The following is a 16,192-nucleotide window of genomic DNA, read 5'->3' as shown; positions in this document are numbered from 1 at the left end:
TTCACATATCATACAACTTATTCATTTAAAATTTACAATTGTGTTTTTAATATGTTCACAGTTTTGTACACAATCAATTTTAAAGCATTTTTATCACCCCCAAAAGAGACCTCATCTTTCATTCTTTCTTGCCCTGAATTCCCCAGCTATAGACAACCACTAATTTCTATCTGTATAGATTTTCCTATCCTGACAAATAAATTTTAAAAGTAATTTCTTATCTCATTCTCATTTTGACATCTTAAAATGACATTTGATAGAAGAAAAAGTTAATGTTGAAAGAATTTTTTGATGGTGTTTTGCTTGAGATAAAGCTGGAAGTTGTCATGCTGATTTGATTGAATCTTAGCAACTTCCTTGAAAAATTTATCAAGGTAAAATTGAATATTAGCCTCTTTTTGTTCTTTTTTTTTTTTTTTTTAAAGATTTGTTTATTTATTTAATTTCCCCCCCTCCCCTGGTTGTCTGTTCTTGGTGTCTATTTGCTGCGTCTTGTTTCTTTGTCCGCTTCTGTTGTCGTCAGCGGCATGGGAAGTGTGGGCGGCGCCATTCCTGGGCAGGCTGCTCTTTCTTTTCACGCTGGGCGGCTCTCCTTATGGGCGCACTCCTTGCGTGTGGGGCTCCCCCACGCGGGGGACACCCTTGCGTGGCACGGCTCTCCTTGCGTGCATCAGCGCTGCGCATGGCCAGCTCCACACGGGTCAAGGAGGCCCGGGGTTTGAACCGCGGACCTCCCATATGGTAGACGGACGCCCTAACCACTGGGCCAAAGTCCGTTTCCCCTCTTTTTGTTCTTGATTAAGTAATCTATAACAAACATTATCTCATCAAGAACTCTATGAACCTGTGACTCTACTTTTGCTTTTGGATCATTATTATTGTTTTTATAACTAACGTTTCATAATTCCCAAGACTTCTCTACTTTTATCACTACTCCTTGATATATATTTTTTAGAGCAGTTGTGGGTTTACAGAAAAATCATGCAAAAAAGTACAGAATTCCCATATACCTTCCCCTCCAACTTTTCTCTATTATTAACATTTTGCATAAATGTGGAACATTTATTAAATTGATAAACCAATATTATATTATTAACCAATATCCAGAGTACACGTTATGGTTCACTCTTTGTGTTATACAGTTCTATGAGTTTTTTAAATTAAATTTTCATTGTGGTAACGTATCCAATGTAGAATTTATCAGTTTAACCACTTTCAAGTGTACAATTCAGTAGTGTTAATTATATTCACAATGTTGTGCTATCATCACTATTATCTGTTACTAAAACTTTTCCATCACCCCAAACAGAAACTCAGACCCAATTAAGCATTAATTCCCTATTCCTATCCCCACCCCTGCTCATGGTAACCTGTATTCTAATTTCTGACTTCATGAATTTTCATATTCTAATTATTTCATGTAAGTGAGATCATACAATATTTGTCCTTTTGTGTCTGACTTATTTCACTCATTATGTTGTCTTCAAGGTCATTCATGTTGCAGCATGTATCAAAACTTCATTCCTTTTTACTGCTGAGTATGTATGTATGTATTTCATTGTATGTATGTATAACATTTTGCTTATCCATTCATCTATTGATGGACATATGGGTTGCTTCCACCTTTTAGCTAATATAAGGTAATAATACTGCTTTGAACATTGTTGTGCAAATATCTGCCCTGGTCCCTGCTTTCAGTTCTTTTGTTATATAACTAGAAGAAGGATTGCTGTGTTATAAGGTAATTCTATATTAAACTTTCTGAGGAACTGCCATATGACTGCACCATTGCATATTCCCACTAATGATGCCTGAAGGTTCCTATTTCTCCTCATCCTTGCCAACACTTGTTATTTTCAGTTTCTTTCTTTTTAAAATAATAGCTATTCTAGTAGGTGTGAAGTGGTATCTATTATGGATTTCATTTGCATTTCCTCAGTGGTTAATGATGTTAAGCATCTTTTCATGTGCTTATTGGCCATTTGTATATCTTCTTTGGGGAAATATCTATTCAAGTCCTTTGTCTATTTTTTAACTGGGTCTTTTTGTTGCTGAGTTGTTGGAGTTTTGGATACTAGACCTTTATTAGATGTATGCTTTACAATTTTTCATCTTCGTAAGTTGTCTTTTCACTTTATTGATAATGTACTGTGGTGCACAAAAGTTTTAAATTTGATATAGTTCAATTTATCTGTTTTTTTCTTTTGTTGCACATGCTTTGGTGTCCTATCTATGAATCTATTGCTAAATCACTGGTCTTGAAGATTTACCCCTATGTTTTCTGCTAACAGTTTTGTGGCTTTAGCTTTTATATTTAGGTAGGTCATTGATTAATTTTTAAAAATTTTTTATTAAAAATTTTTTTATTTTATTCCCCCCCTTGTGGCTTTGCTTGCTGTCTGCTCTCTGTGTCCATTCGCTGTGCGTTCTTCTGTGTGTCTGTATTTATTTATTTTTATTTACTATCCCCCCTTGTGGCTTGCTTATTGTCTGCTCTCTGTGTCCATTTGCTGTGTGCTCTTCTGTGTTTTTACTTGTCTCTCTTTCTGTTGTGTCACCTTGCTGGGTCGGCTGTCTGCGGCTTGTGGGCCAGCAGCACTCCGTGGTGCTTGTGGGCTAGGTGGCTCACCGCAGCATGCGGGCAAGCCTGCCTTCACAAGGAGGCCCTGGGACATGAACCCAGAGCCTCCCATATGGTAGATGGGAGCCCAACTGATTGAGCCACAGCCACTTCCCCCATTGATTAATTTTTATTTAATTTTTGCTTATGGTGTAAGGTAGGGTCCAATTTCATTCTTTTGCAGTTGAATATCTAGTTTCCCTACCACTATTTATTGAAGTGTCTATTCTTTTTCAAGTAATATTGGAAGGGGGTAAAACCCTCTGTGGAAGTAGGTGGTTTACCATTTGTGGAGTTGAGCTTGAACACTAGTTGAAAGGTTAGTGGCTAAATATAGGATTATGGAAAAGGGGTGGATTTGGTAGGGTCACACATTAATAATACAGATTAGGGCGTTAGCCTGAAAAAGAACATAATGTAGGAGAAGAAACTTTTGCTTCAGAGAGATGTTGAAAGAACTTAAGTGATTAGATAGTTCCTTATTTTCAACAGCCAGGTCTTTTGAGATGAATGTAGCACAGTTCAATTGGGTATTTCTTAAGAAGGAAATGCTTTGCAAAAGTCTGTTGTCAGACTTGAATGAGATTACTGAACAGGAATGATAATATGAAGGCTAAGGAAAAACAGTTGTTATTAACTCATTTTCATTAGTCCAAATCTGGTTTTTAAAATCTAACAAATTTTATTTTGTGTCTCAATTTTGTCAAATTTGTTTCTCGAATGTAAAGTAGAAGCTTTTAAATATATATAACATTAAATATGCTTGTACTGTATCCTTATCTGTAGTAAACTTGGGTACTAGCTTAAAGATTTCTTCATTAGTATGCAGAAGCTGAATCTTTAAAAGATACCAAACAGATCAGGACAGTGTTATGGAACCATAGAGTATAAAAAAATAAGAATTTTCTACCATGTAATAACTTTGTTCAAGGAGAGCTGGAAACTAGTGTAATAAGAGTTCTCTCTTATCCTTGTCTATCCAAGTGGTTTCCAAGTTTCTTTATAAATCCTTATACTTTATAAAGTAAGTTCAGATGTCAACTTAAGTAAACTGAAAGGCAGATTAGCTTGTGTCAAAATTTTCTGGAAGATTGTACAAGTTTCTTTCAATTATTCATGGGTTTGATTTTTTAATTTGTGGATTAATTAACCTCTGGTTCTCCTTAGAGTTTTCATTGCTATTTTTGGAGCACTTTTTAATGTATTTAAAAATCTGCTAAAAGGAAAAGAGAAGAACTAGGAAGTGAAATGGAAATCAGTTTTGGTATGTTTTAACTTTAACTGTAACAGATACCTATCTCATTCTAAATATCAGATTTTTATTTCCACAAAATATAAAAAAGCAACTAAATAATTCAAATTTTTAAAAAAGATGTATTTATTTATTTCTCCCCCCTCCCTCCATTGTCTGCTCTGTGTCCATTTGCTGTGTGTTCTTCTGTGTCTGCTTATATTACCATTATGTAGCTCTGGGAACCGATCCTGGGACCTTCCAGAGTGGGAGATAGGCATTCATTCTCTTGCACCCCCTAATCTGCTACATCTCATTATCTGTCCTCTGTATCTCTCCTTGTTGCATAATCTTGCTGCACCAGCTCTCCACATGGGCCAGCACTCTTCTGCCGGGCATCACTCCTGTGTGGGGCAGCACTCTGCATGGGCCAGCTTGCCTTCACCAGGATGCCCTAGGTGTCAAACCCTGGACCTCCTATATATAGATGGGAGCCCAATTGCTTGAGGTACATCCACTTCCCAATAATTCAATTTCATAAGTTGACAGCTGTCTCTCCAAAATTTTTGATCAATATTATATTAATAAACTTTCAGGGGTTCTTAACAAGGGGTCCATGAGCTTGAACTGAAATTAAAAAAAAAATTGGGGAGTGGATGTGGCTTAAGTAGTTGGGCACTTGCCTTCTACATGGGAGGTCCTGGGTTCAATTTCTGGTGCCTCATAATGAAGATGAGCAGACAACGATCCTCACTAGAATCTAATTGTACAGCATTTATAATCAGTCAAAGGGGTGCTGATGCAAAGTACCAGAAATATTTTGGGTTTTATAAAGGGTATTTATTTGGGGTAGAAGCTTACAGTTACCAGGCCATAAAGTGTAAGTTACTTCCCTTACCAAAGTCTCTTGACATATGTTGGAGCAAGATGGCTGCCAACCTCTGCAAAGTTTGAGCCTTCCTCTTCTTCATAAGGCTCCGTGGTCCCAGCTTCTTCCAATATGAGCTGTAGGCTGGGATAAGTCTCCTCTCTCCCAGGGCTTGTTTCTCTCCAGGCTCTGCTGCTCTGCTTGCTCCACAATGTCAGCTGTAAACTATTAGGTGAATGGCTGGTCTCTCTTCCTGGGGCTTCTGCTGTGTCTAATGGAGACTTCTCTCTTTCCTCATGTATCTGCTTCTCTGTGTATCAACATCTCTGTGATGTTGGTGTTCCTACATCCAAAACACCAACTAACTCCTCTGCCATGTAGTTTTCTCTCAATGTCCTACTGACGTGGCCCAATCAAAGCCTTAATTGCTATTTAATCAAGTAAAAGTGAACCCTCTGAATTTTTTTGTTTTTTAATTTATTGAAGTATATCACTCATACATAAACATACATAAACAGTAAGTGCATAATAATAGTTGTGAACTTACAAAACAAACCTATATAACATCATACAGGACTCTCATAACTCACCTTACCACCAATAACTTACATTGTTGTTATACCTTTTTAACTAACGATTAAACAGCATTGTCACAACATTACTACTAAACAAAGTATTTCCCCTAACCAATTCTATTATTATTATCTTTATATCATTTGTATATGAACATACGTAAACAATTAAGTGTATAGTAAATGTTGTGAACTTACAAAGTAAACATGCATAACATCATATGGGGTCCCATACATCAACCCTCCACCAACACCTTGCATTGTCATGAGATGTTTGTTACAAATTATGAAGGAATATTGGTAAAATCTTACTACTAATCATAGTTCTTATCTTAGCATTTTGATTGGGTCATGTCATTAGGGCATCGAGTCCCCAGTCTTTGATGGGTGGGGACTCACAGATAAAAGGCATGGCAAAGGAGAGAGTTGAGGGGCTTTTGATACTGGAGTTTTGATGTTGGAGTTTGATGCTGAAGCCTTAACCTCTAGTCCCAGAGGAGACAGAAGCAAGCCCCAGAAAGAGAGGAACCCTGAGCCAGGAAGAAGCAAGCCCTGATAAGGCAGGAATTCTGAACCCAGAGAGAAGCAAGACCCAGAGAGAGGAACCCAGGGAGCCTGAACCCTTGCAGGCATCAGAAGCCATCTTGCGCCAACCCCTGAAAATAGACTTTGGTGATGGAAGTAACATATGCTTTATGACCTGGTATGTGTAAGCGCCTATCCCAAATACATACCCTTTATAAAAACCAACCAATTTCTGGTATTTTGCATCAGCACCCCTTTGGCAGACTAATACAGGCATTTTTTTCAGACGTTAACAGGGATTGAAGCCAGGACCTCATATATGGGGAGCAGGCATTCAATCACTGAGTTAACAATTAACTTTGACCTCTCCCATGTTCCCTTTCTCCCAGGCTGATAGTCACCTGCCAGCCCACCCACTCACTCACCCAGTTCCTCTTTCTCCCAGGAAGGATAGGTGTGACAGTCTAACTGATCAGCTAACCCGCCTCTCACCCTGGAACTGTGTCTACATTAGCTGATATATATATATTTTTTGTATTAATTATTATTATTTTTTCTTCTTTATTTTCTTTTAAATTTTACGTTAAAAAAATATGAGGTCCCCATGTACCCCTCTGAATTTAATACAATCTAATATGCCCAGAGGAACAGACCAGTTCACAAACATCCAATATCTATTTTTGGAATTCATAAACAGTAATCAAACTGCTACACAGCACTTCTGTCATCATAAAAAGTTCCCCGATGTTGTTTGCAGTCAGTCTCTACTCTTACACCTAGCCCCTGGCAACCACTCATAGGCTTTCTGTCTCTATTGTTTTGCCTTTTCTATAAATTTCATATAAGTAGAATCATATAACATGGCTGGCCTCTCACACTTTGCGTGTTTTGTAGGTTTATTCATCTCATTGTATGTATCAGTATTTTGTTTCTTCTTACTGCTGAGTAATATTTCATTGTATAGATATTTCACATTTTGTTTATCATAGTTTTACTTTTTTCCCCAAAATGCATGCTTTTATTTCTAATTCTTGCCTTATTGCCCTGGCTAGAATTTCTAATATAATATTGATCATAAATGGTTAAAGCCATATTCCTAATTTTAGGAAGAGAGCATTCAGTCTTTCATCATTAAGTCTGTTAATTATAGATTTTTCACAAATGATTTCTTCCTCTCTCCCTCCCTCCCCAGGGCTTCCTATATGGGAATTGCTTGCTTGAGCCACCTCCATTCCCTGCTTTGTTGTATCTCTCATGGTTTTTCTTCTTGTGTCTCTTGTTGCATCATCTTGTGGCAGCAGCTTGCCACACCTGCCAGTTGCACTAGCTCGCTGTCTTCTTTAGGAGGTACCAGGAACTGAACCAGGGACTTTCCATGTGGTAGGTGGGAGCCCAATTGCTTGAGCCACATCCACTTCCCATAACTATAGAGTTTTTCATAAATACCTTTTATCAAGATGAGGGAGTTCACTTTTATTCCTAGTGTTTTTTTTTCATGAATAGTTGTTAGATTGTTTCAAATGTCTACATCCATTGAGTTATCATATGGTTTTTGTCCTTTATTCTGTTAATATGGTATATTACATTAATTGGATTTGAGGTGTATAGCAGTTTGATATTATTGGTAAATTCCAAAAAGAAATACTGGATTATGTTTATAATCTGTTCTGTACCTGGGCATGATTGTGTTGTGATTAGGGCATTGAGTCCCCACCCACCAAGGGGTGGGGACTCACAGATAAAAGACATGGCAAAGAACAGAGTTGAGGGTTTCTGATGTTGGAGTTTTGATGTTGGAGTTTGATGCTTAAGACTTAAGCTGGAGCCCAGGAAGTCAGCACACAGAGGAAAGAGAAGCCAGCCCCAGGAAGAAAGGAACCTTGAACCCAGAGAAAAGCAAGCCCCAGGAACATAGGAACCAGGAGGCCTGAACCCTCATAGATTTTGGCAGCCATCTACCCCAAACAGACTTTGGTGAGGGAAGTAACTTATTCTGTATGGCCTGGTGTCTGTAAGCTCCTACCCCAAATAAATACCCTTTATAAAAACCAACCAGTTTCTGGTATTTTGCTTCAGCACCCCTTTGGCTGACTAATACAAGGTGTTAAACTAACCTTGCATTCTGGATATAAATTCTACTTGGTCCTAGTGTATAAAGATTTTGGTATGTTGCTGGATTCACATATTTTGTTAAGGATATTTGCTTCATGAAGGATTTTATTTGTAATTTTTCTGCCCTTTGATTTCTTTGTTTGGTTTTGACGTCAACATAATACTTACCTCATAAAAGGAGTTGAAAAGTACTCTCTTCTGCTTTCTGAAATTGTATTATAGGGTTTTGTTGGGGATTGAATCATGTCCCAATCCCTGGTTCTGTGGGTGTGAACCCATTTGTAAATAGGATCTTTGAAGACATTATTAGTTATGTTTCCAAAGTAATGAGGGTGGAATATAACCTAATATGGCTGAAGTCCTTATAAGCAAAGAGAATTGGACATGGAGGGAGAAGCCTTAGAGAACAGTCAGAAGCTGAGTCAACAGAACCCGGAAGAGAAAAGATGCTGCCATGTGCATTGCCATATGACATAAAAGCCAAGGATCAAGGATTATAGGCAGCCAACCCTAGAATACCACAGTCTTCTTGGAGAAAGCATTGCTTTGCTCTTGCCTCAGTTTTGGACTTCTAGCCTCAAAACCATGAGCCAGTCAATTCCCTTTATATAAGACAACCTATTGTGAGGTGTTTGTTTTAGCAGCTAGGAAAGTGTTTTAGTTTGCCACAGGCTGCTGTTGCAAAATAGCGGAAGTGGGTTAACTTTTATAATGGGAATTTATTAGGGAAGAAGTTACAGTTCCATGGCTATGAAAATGTCTAAATCAAGGCATCAGCAGAGATGCTGTCTTACCAAAGGTGGCTGCTGGATCCCGGATTCTTGCCATGTGGCAAGCCAAAGTAGTGGGTCTGCCAGTCTCTCTCTGCTTTCTCCTCCAGGCTTACCTTCTCTTTCAGCTTTGAGCTGTTCCCCAGGCCTTGCCTCTTGCAGACCTCATTACTTCAGCTTCTCCACTGATTCCAGCCTCCAACCTCTCTCTCAGCCTCTTAGAATTTCTGTTTTTCTGCAACTATAGGTGATCTTAGAGTCCTCTCTCACATGGCAGGGTAAAATGGCAGCTGTCTTTCTGTGTGTTTATTTGTGTGTGTGTGTGTGTGTATATTATTTATATAAGACTCCAGTATAAGGATTAGGACCCACCCTGGGTCCTGCAATCTAATCAGAGGTGCTCAACTGAAGTGATCTAATTAAGTGATCTAATCAAAAGATCGCACATAAATAGGTTTACTTGCAAAGGAATGTGTTAGCTTAAGAACAGTTTTCTGGGGTTCATAAAAGACTCAAACCAGGACAGAAAGTAAGATAGACTGATAGTACTTTTTGCTTAAATATGGTATCGAATTTATCAGAATAGTTATTGGGCTTACTAATTCAATTTCTTTACATGTTAAAAATGTATTAAAATTTTCTATTTCTTTTTGAGTCAGCTTTGATAATTTGTATTTTTGTTGGCATAAAATTGTAATACTCTTTTATAATACTTTTAATTTTTCTAGGATCAGTAAATGTTTGGTAGAGTTATAAGTTAAACCATCTGGGCCTGTACTGTGCATATTGTAAGGTTATTAATTAATGGTTCGATTTCTTTTACAGATATAGGGCTGTTTAGGTTATCTATCTTGTGTGCTTTGTCTTTTAAGGAATATGCCTATAGATTTGTTCATGATATTCCTTCATTTTCCTTGTCCATGGAATCAGTAATGATGATTCCTCTTACATTTTTCATATTGGTAATTTGTGTTTTCTTTCCTTTTTTCTTAGCCTAGCTAGAGGTTTATCAATTTCATTGATCTATTCAAGGAAACAGCTTTTGGTTTTGCTGATTTTCTCTGTTGTTTTCTTTTTTTCAGTTTCACTTATTTCTGCTCTAATTTTTTTAAAGATTTATTTTATTTTATTTCTCCCCATCCCCTCGTTGTTTACACTTGCTGTGTCTATCTGTTGTATGCTCGTCTTCTTTTTTAGGAGACACCAGGAATCGAACCCAAGACCTCCCATGTGGGAGGGAGATGCCTAATCACTTGAGCCACTTCTGCTCCCTCCTTTGTTGTGTGTCTCATGTTTTCCTCCTTGTGTCTCTTGTGTCAGCTTGCTGTCCTAGCCTGTTGCATCAGCTCACTGTTTTGCTTGACTGCTTTAGAGGGCAACAGAAAGCGAACACGGTACCTCCTGTGTGGTAGGTGGGGGCCCAATCGCTTGAGCCACATCCACTTCCTTTGCCCTAATTTTTATTATTTCTTTTCTTCTGCTTGCTTTTGGTTTAATTTGCTCTTCTTTTTCTAGTTTCCTAAGTTGTAAGTTAAAGATGATTGATTTTAGGTTTTTATTCTTTTCTAATATATACACTTAATGCTACAAATTTCCCTTTTAGCATTGCTTTCTTTATGTCATGCCCTTTTTGATACATTTTGTTTTTATTTAGTTAAAATACTTAAAATTTTCTCTTGAGACTTCATAATGATTCATAAGTTATATCAAAATGTGTTGTGTAATTTCTAAATTTTTTGAGATTTTTCAGCTATCTTTCTGTTACTTATTTGTATTTTGTTTCCATTATGGTCTGAGAACATATTTTTCTATTATTTTCATTTTTTAAAGTGTGTTTTATGGCCCAGGATATGGTCTGTCTTGGTGAATCTTGCATATGACTATGAGAAGGATGTGTTTTCTGCTGCTGTTGGATAGAGCATTCTATAAATATCCATTATAGCAAGTTGATGGTTAGTGTTCTTCAGGTTAACTATGTCATTACCCTTTTTTATGCCTACATGAGCTATCAACCACTGAAAAAGTGGTGTTGAAGTCTCCAACTCTGAGTGGATTTTTCTATTTTTCTTGTAGTTCTATCAGTTGTTGCCTCACATATTTTGACACTGTTGTTATGTGTGTACATATTTAGTATTGGTAGGTCTTTTTGGAGTTGACCCCTTTATCATTATGTAATGCCCCCTCTTTATCCATGATAATTTTCCATATTCTGAAATGAATATAGCTGTTTTCCTTTTTAAGGATTAGTGTTAGCGTGGTTTATCTTTCTCCATCCCTTTATTTTAACCTGAGTCTTTATATTTAAGATAAATTTCCTTTAGACAATATATAGTTGGGTCTTGTTTTTTAACCCACTCTGACAATATCTGTCTTTTAATTGGTGAATTTATAACATTCACATTTAAAGTGATTTTTAATTTAGTTGGGTTAATATCTACGTTTTTGTAACTGTTTCCTACTCTTTGCAAATCTTTCTTTTATTCCCATCTTTCTCTGCTTTCTCTGGTTTTAATTAAGCATTTTCTGTTACTCCATTTTATTTCTTCTTTTAACACATCGATTTTATTTCTTTTTAAAAAATGTTGTAGTTGCCCAATAGTTTAAAATTACACATTTTTTTTTTTTAAAGATTTATTTATTTATTTAATTTCCCCCCTCCCCTAGTTGTCTGTTCTTGGTGTCTATTTGCTGCGTCTTGTTTCTCTGTCCGCTTCTGTTGTCGTCAGCGGCACAGGAAGTGTGGGCGGCGCCATTCCTGGGCAGGCTGCTCTTTCTTTTCACGCTGGGCGGCTTTTCCTCACGCGGGGGACACCCTTGCGTAGCACGGCACTCCTTGCGGCATCAGCGCTGCGCATGGCCAGCTCTACACGGGTCAAGGAGGCCCGGGGTTTGAACCGCGGACCTCCCATATGGTAGACGGACGCCCTAACCACTGGGCCAAAGTCCGTTTCCCCACATTTTTGTTTAATCTAAATCCACCTTCAAATAACACTGTCTCTTCATGGGCAGTACAGGTACCTTATAACAAAGTAGGCCCATTTCACCCCTGCTTTGTAGCATTGCTGTCATTTATTTTATTTATCCATAAGCTATAATTGCCCAGTAAACTGTTACTACTATTGTTTTAAACATTTGTCTTTTAAGTCAGTTAAGAATAAGAAAAAGAAAGGATATTATTTTCATTTTTCTTTCTTCTCCTTTTAATTTTTCTTGCAGGAAAGGTCAGTCTGCTGTTGATGAAGTCCCTCAGTTTTGGTTGAGAAAATTTTTATTTCTTCACTTTTGAAAGATAATTTTGCTGGATACAGAATTCTAAGTTGGTGTTTTTCTTTCAACACTTTAAATATTTTACACGGTTCTTTTTTAGCTTGCATGGTTTTAGACATGAAACTGCTGTAATTCTTATCCTTGCTTTTCTATAGGTAAGTTTTTTTTCCCCCTTCTGACTCTTTTCAAAATTTTCCGTGTCTGGGTTTCTGCATTTAGAATATGAAATGCTCAGGTATAGTTATTTTATATTTATCCTGAGAGAAATATAAAATATAAAATATAAAAATCCTGAGATTCCTAGATTCCTAGATCTGTGATTTGTTGTCTTTTACTAATTTTAGTTAGTTCTTGGCCATTATTACTTCAAATATTTCTCCCTGCTCCATTCTTTTTTCTCCTTCTGACTGTTCTGTTTTGTATTTGTTCAGTATTCTGTGTGAATGCCAGTTTGAGAAGTTTCTGTGGACCTATGATCAGGTGTACTGATTGTACTGATGAGTTCATTAAACGCATTCTTCATTTCCATTATAGTATTTTTTATTTCTAGCATTTCCTCTATTTCTTTCTTAGAATTTTCATCTTTCTCCTTATATTACCCATCTGTTTTTGTATGATGTCTACTTTTTACATAGCAAGCATAGTTATTTTAAATTCCTTGTCTAATAATTCCAGTGTCTGTGTCATATTTGAGTCTGGTTCTCATGATTGCTTTGTCTTTCTGGTTTGTTTTACCTTTTTAGCATGCCTGTAATTTTTTGTTGAAAGCCTGATATGTTTTATTGGGTGATAGGAACTAAGCTTACTAGGCCTTTAGTATAAGGATTTATTTTAATCACGCTAGAAGTTGGTCCATATTTAATGTTTGTTGTAGTTATAGGTACCATAGACTTCGAATTCCTTTGGTAGTTTTTTTTTTTTTAAGATTTATTTATTTATTTATCCCCTCTCCCCTCACGGCTTGCTTGCCGTCTGCTTTCTGTGTCCATTCGCTGCACGTTCTTCTGTGTCTGCTTGTCTCCCTTTGTTGTGTCATCTTGCTGTGCCAGCTCTCCGTGGGCATAGGCTGTTGGTTCTCCACGGGCATGGGTCGTCAGCTCTCCGTGGGCAAGGGTCAGCTTGCCCTCACAAGGAGGCCCTGGAACACAGACCCAGGGCCTCCCATATGATATACGGGAGCCCAATCGATTGAGCCACAGCTGCTTCCCAGTAGGTTTTTTTTTTGTTTTTTTTTTTTGTCTCTTCTGACAGTGGGCTTCCCTATGCATTCCTTGAAGAGAGCCTGAGTCATAAAGCTCTTTTGGCTATTGACATGCTGGTGCCCTGTTGGTATGGTGATATATTGTAGTGGAGGGGAAGCATTCAATAACCTTTCAATTAAATCTCAAGTCTTGGGGCTGTGTAATCTTTGCAAGTGTTTCTCCAGTGGCATAGTTATTCCCCCTCTTCCCTCAGGCTCCTATTCCTTTCCCTGGCTACCATGTTCACAGACTTTCCTTGAAGTCCTGACCTATTTTAACTCTGTTCCCCCTGCTTCCCCTTAGGTAAGAGAGGAATGTGGGAGTGAGCTGGAGTGAGATGAATTATGTCCACCAGCTGAGATAAGGCTCTGGCAAAGTTCTATTCCCTGGAACTTTTTTTTTTTTAAATAATTACCTTTTTTTATTTTTAAAGAAGTTTTAGATTATATCAGTGTTACATAAAAAGTATAAGAGATTCCCATATGTCCCACTCCCCCCCACACACACTTTCCCACATTAACAGTATCCTTTATTAGTGTGGTACATTTGCTATAAGTGATGAACTCATATTGAAGCATTGTTACTAACCATGGACTATGGTTTACATTACAGTTTACACTTTGTCCCACACAAATTTGTAAGTTATGATAAAATATACGATGGCCTGTATCTAACATCTGATGTCCTGAAAATACCCCCATATTAATGCCCCCATCTATTCTTCTCTCTCACATCCCTTAGAACCTCTGGTGGACACTGCCCTTACATCAATGATAGAGTTCTTCCATTGCTAGAATAATAGTAAGTCTGTAGTAGAATAAGAATAAGTCTATTTTAGTCCATTGTTCATTCCTCTGTCTAGAGGATTTGGGGATGGTGATACGCACTCTGCTTCTAATTGAGAGGGACTTAGATCCCATCAGGCAGTTGGATGGAGCTATCTTGCTTGCAGTTGCAGACATACTGTATTTCTTGGGATGGGTGCTGTCCATCATCATCTCCTTGTTAGTTGTCCTTGAGTCCAAAGAACTGGAGAGTAGGTGTTGCAACTCTGCTGAAATTCAGGGCTCAACTGGCATGTGGGTGGACGAAAGATTTGAGTCTCTGGGACTTATGTTTATCAAGTATAGTGCTAATTTTGGGTACAAATAAAAGGGGCAGAAGAGCCATGTGTAGAGAACCTATAAATGAATCTAGATCTGTTATACTGGGGAACATAAATTCCAAAGTAAGGCCCACTGACTGGTTGCTGAACTCTTGAGCTGTTTGCCCTGATTATAGTTTTTGGATATCTCTAGAGCTCTCAGGAACCCTGCTATTTGAGGCACTGTTTACTGTATCAGTCAATGAGATCATACTGCGCATAAGTGTAACCTTTGGAATGACCTCCTGACTCACTTTGAAATCTCTGAGCCATAAAAACTCATTTGTATTTACCATTTCTCCCTTTTGGTCAAGGTCTTTTTCCACCTCCCTGTTAGCTGACCTGGGTAATCCAACAAACAGGAGAATAGGTTTTACAACTCTGCTTCAGCTTAGACCCCAGCTGGGATATAGGCAGTCCAGAGATTCAAGTGTCCTGAGCATACACCAACCCCAGTGCCAACCATAAGTTCAGGAAAAGTGACAGTATTGCTAGTTGGCTCTTGGTGCCAAGGAGGCTCATCTCTGGGAGTCATGTCCCATGCTAGAAGGAAGGTAGTGTGTTTATATGCTGAGTTTGGATTAGGGAGAGGCCACATTTGAGCAACAAGGAGGCTTTCAGGAAATAACTCTTAGGCAGTATATAATACTAAACTAAGTTTCATTTTCACAAGAAAAGGTTCATAAATACTATCATCAATGTCAAGGGCCTGACATAGTGGTCTGTCTTCCTTCACTAGACATTGCCCTTGCACTTGGGGGATTCTTGTTGTCCTATTAGAGAATGTAGCAGAACTCCCCAGGATGAGAATTCAATTTTCTTTTGGTTATTGTATGAATTTCCACTCATCGAGACAGTGTCCCATGAAGAACATATTCGTATGTCTTAGAGGCGCCCCAGGTGAACCCCTTCCCATGTGTCCCCTCATCACTGACACCCTGTACCTGACCCTTCTGTGATGCTGGAACTTTCAAGAAGAGGTGAGAGAGAAGGCTTTGAGTGTATTTCACAATGATTACTATTATTCCCTTCCCTCCTCAAAGCCATGAGTGTATTTTTATTTTATTTTATTTTTTTATCTTCACTGTGATTCAGTGATCACTGGGGTTTCTAGAGGTAAATCCAACAAAAATGTGGGTGGTCTCAGAGACTGTGGCCCTCAGGAGTTCGTCACTTTCATGTTAGTCCTCACTCAGGATCCAACAATTCATCAAAATCACTATTTAAATGTTCCTTATCAATTTATGGCTATAGCAGTTTCTGTTCCAGGTAAGCAGATCTTGACTGTGTTTCTCTAGATGCATCTCTCTCTCCAGAATTTGGGATAGCAGTTTGCCCTGCAATGTTACTTCTCTGATAGGTTCAAGAAAAATTGTTGATTTTTAGTTTATTCAGCTTCTTCTTTTTTCCAGCTTCTTGTTAAAGGATGGGAGTGACAACTTCCAGGCTCTTTATATGTCAGAGACAAAATGGAAGTTCTTCATTGATTTTTAAATTATTTTTTAAAGATACCTAAATCACACAAAATGTTACATTAAAAAATATAAGAGGTTCCCATATACCCCACTCCCCATATCCCCACTCCCCCCACATCAACATTAGTGTGGTACATTCATTGCATTTGATGAGTACATTTTGGAGCATTGCTACGCAGCATGGATTATTGTTTATGTTGTAGTTTACACTCTCTCCCAGTCCATTAAGTGGGTTATGGCAGGATATATAATGTCCTGCCTCTGTCTCTACAGTATCATTGAGGACAACTTCAAATCCTGAAAATGCCCCAATATAACACCTCTTTTTCCCTTTCCCTACCTTCAGCAACTTCTGCGGCCACTGTTT

At 38.0% G+C, this 16,192-nt stretch overlaps 1 protein-coding gene across 2 annotated transcripts in view; it reads left to right on the top strand.

Moving 5' to 3' along the window:
• Window positions 1-16,192, top strand: part of DNAAF4 (dynein axonemal assembly factor 4) — a 110,848-nt gene that overhangs the window by 5,372 nt on the left and 89,284 nt on the right. The gene's annotated exons all lie outside the window — the stretch shown is intronic.

This window comes from Dasypus novemcinctus, chromosome 3 (genome assembly GCF_030445035.2).
Source record: "Dasypus novemcinctus isolate mDasNov1 chromosome 3, mDasNov1.1.hap2, whole genome shotgun sequence".
NCBI classification, from domain to species: domain Eukaryota; kingdom Metazoa; phylum Chordata; class Mammalia; order Cingulata; family Dasypodidae; genus Dasypus; species Dasypus novemcinctus.
This window is presented reverse-complemented; position numbering and strand designations above follow the sequence as displayed.